Here is a 3,699-nt window from a genome sequence, read left to right on the forward strand (position 1 = left end):
TGCCTGTGCTAGTGTCTATGAGCATCATTGAGAATTGACCAAGAAAAGGCATGGTGGCCTGGCCCTGAGCACCACAAAATAGAAGAGGTTGGCATCTCACTTCCAGATAGATGAGGCAAAGACCCAGGGTGATCTGATTATTTAGACCAGTGATTCCCAAACTTTTTTGGCCTATCACCCCCTTTCCAGAAAAAATATTACTTAGCCCCTTGGAAATTAATTTTTAAAAATTTTAATAGCAATTAATAGGAAAGATAAATGCACCTGTGGCCATCACCACCTTCCTGGCTTGCTGCAGCACCCACCAGGGGGCAGTAGCACCTACTTTGGGAATCACTGATTTAGACTCTGAATTGGAAAGAAATTAGGCATTTGTAGAACATCTAGCATTTAACAAAAAGAGGTTTACTTAATAATAGTATGAAAAGGCTATCCAGCAAGGATAAAGAATTGATTTGTTTGGGTGTAGCTCAGTTCCATGGTGGAAGGTCTGCTCAGAAGCATATTTCAATCCTGAGAAGCCTCTAACACTTTGTAGGTAGAATTTTGAACTTAGGTAACAAGCAGACTACCTTAAAATTCGAGGCTTAGTTGCTTAGATCAATTAATTCCCAAGGATGAACACATGGACAGTTTTTTAAGCAAACACTAGGTCAGCCTACATTCCAGACACCTTATTAAATATATTTCCTGCTACAGGAAGGGAGAGACTGGACTCTATGAGTTCAGTTAGGAGGCTATTAAAATAGTCCAGAGAAAGATGATAAAGATCTGATCTAGGACAGTATGTAAGTGGAAAGAAGGGGACAAATGGGAAAGATATTTTGGAGGTTAAATACACAAAGAGTGGCAAATGATTGGATATGAGAATAAGGAAGGGGGAAGGGTTAAGAATCACTCTTAAGTTGTTGGCCTAAATGACTAGAAAGATTGTGGTCCCTTCAAAAGAAATGGTAAAGATTGGAGGTGGGGCTTAGGAGTTGGAGAGGAGTTTGGTTTTGAATAAGATGAGTATGACATTTCTGTGGAATATTCAGATGTAGATATCTGACAGATAGTTACTGATATAGAACTCAGAAGAGAGAAATATACATATTAGACTAATACATATGAAGTTTATAATCGAGCCCATTGCAGATGATGAAATCATTAGGAGGGAAGGAAAAGAAGATAGCCCACTATGGTACCCAAGGTCAGGGTGCAGGGTTTGAATTCTGATTTTGCAAATGAGTAGTTAGAAAGGTATCATAAAAATCTAGAGAGGAAAGAGGATCCTGGAATACAGAGTGATCAATAGTGGACAAATGCTGAAGAAAGACCAAGAAAAATCTGGCCTGAGAATAGGCCATTGGATTTAACAATTAAAAAGATTGTTAGTATAATATATGGGTGGTAGGAACATAAGGTAGATTATGAAATATAAAATAAAGAAACATGCTTATCCAAATTATTTGCCAAGATTCTGAATTTTAAGTTGGAGAAAGATTCTCTATGGATGATGAGATCTTCCAGATGCTTTTCTTTATGAATCACATTGTCTTGATCAAAACATCACAGGGTCTCTTTAGTGAGATCTATAGTTACTTAAAAGAGATCAGATTAGTGACTCACACAGAAATCGCCAAATAGAGAAGGAATGCATGTTGTCTCAATTTATGACAAGCAAGTATTGAATCTTTTGAATTAAACAATTAGTAAATATATATCTTGGACAGACATGGAAGATGGACAATAAGCAAATCAAAAGCTGGATAGTAAGACTAGATTATGATGGACAGTTTTAGGAAACAGGCCAGGGCTCCAAGTTGGCTGCCTGGCTGCAAAGACTCCTCTGGCATTCAGGAGGTGACATTCAGCTGTGATTCATAAAAAGCCAAAAGCTCAAGATAATTACAATTGCAGATAACACTGAATGCAATATAAGGGGATACTGTAATATTAATTAGACTGTAGCATTCAACTTTTTCTTTTAAAAGTATTTAATTGCTATCTTTTATTTTTATATCATTTTCATTTGAGAAATTACTCATTCTTCCTTTTTTCCCTACTCAGCAAGCCATTCTTTTGTTATCCAAAGATTTAAAAAGGAAGGGGGGGAAAAAGCATTTCAGTAAAACCAATCAACATATCAACCAAGTCTAACAATATATACAGTATATACCCTCACCTCTGAAAAGAAGGGCCAGAGATGTATCTACTCAACTCTTCCAGGACTGCTCTTGATTGTAGTAATTAAATAGCATTTATTTTCCTTTTTGTTCTTTCTATTTTCATTATTACAGAAATTGTGTGCTTTGTTTTCCTGTTTCTGGTTATTTCAGTATGCAGTGATTTTTTTTAACTCTTACCTTCCACCTTAGAATCAATACTATGTATTTTATATATTGGTTCTAAGGCAGAAAAGTGGTAAGGGTAGGCAATGGGGGTGAAGTGACTTACTCAGGGTCACACATCTAGAAAGTGTCTAAGGCCAGATTTGAAAATAGGACCTCCCATCTCTAGGCCTGGCTCTCAATCCACTGAGCTATCCAGCTGCCACCTATGCATTAATTTTTTTAACATTTTCTTCTGTGAATTCTTCCTATTAATCATTTCTTCCCATGTGCCATAGTTTTATCCTGATTGCAAAATCCGTATGCCAAAAAGGGGAATACCCTTTTTCATGTCAATGTACCTATCAATCATTTTTTGATATCTTAAGAAACACCCAAATTGTAGTTAGACCTTCCATGAAATGTATAATAGCTTTGGGCCCTTATGCACTTTGGTGAATCAATTCTGAAATGTATAGATATCATGTATTGGGATGATTCATTGGGGAGATTAGTGTGTTAATATCCCAAATAATCAGTGGGAGATTAACATGTAAATTGCCCGAAGAATCAAAGGAGGGATTATGTGAATTTAACATAAATTATACTTTTATATTCTGTTTGAAAACACATTTTCATCAGAATCAGCCCCACCCATTGACCAGTAGTGCACACAAACTCTGGAAAGACACCAGAAGTCATGTGATGCCCTGCCTCTGGCAAGAGGCTGCCCCAAGTGCTGGGTGACTCTTGGCTTCCAGAAGCCTTGGCTCTGACCTGGGCTGAGGTCAAGTCTGTCCAGCCAGAATGATGAGAGACACCCAGAAGGAGTGATGCCATTGGCCTTATAAAAAGGAAGGGGAAGGAGCAAACACTGTATTTTTTGGGGCTGGAGACTCTTATGAAGGGAGTGGGGTAGTGTGGCAAATATTAATTAGAAGTGGTCAGGTTATCATGTGATTTCTCTCTCCTTTTTCACTCTCTAACTTTTACTAAAAAATACTTATTAATTTATATATAATTTATATATATATATAATTTATATACACATAATTAATATATATATAATTTATATATTATATAGGCTCAGCCCAGACCCTTTCCCAAGGGCATCAAAATTTAGCTTAAAAAATGCCTGCCCTTTGATCCAGCCATACCATTGTTGGGTTTGTACCCCAAAGAGATCATAAATAAACAGACTTGCATGAAAATATTTATAGCTGCGCTTTTTGTGGTGGCAAAAAACTGGAAAAGGAGGGAATGCCCTTCAATTGGGGAATGGCTGAACAAATTGTGGTATATGCTGGTGATGGAATACTATTGCGCACAAAGGAATAATAAACTGGAGGAGTTCCATGTGAACTGGAAAGACCTCCAGGAACTGATG

Source organism: Gracilinanus agilis, chromosome 3 (assembly GCF_016433145.1).
Source record: "Gracilinanus agilis isolate LMUSP501 chromosome 3, AgileGrace, whole genome shotgun sequence".
Classification (NCBI taxonomy): Eukaryota; Metazoa; Chordata; class Mammalia; order Didelphimorphia; family Didelphidae; genus Gracilinanus; species Gracilinanus agilis.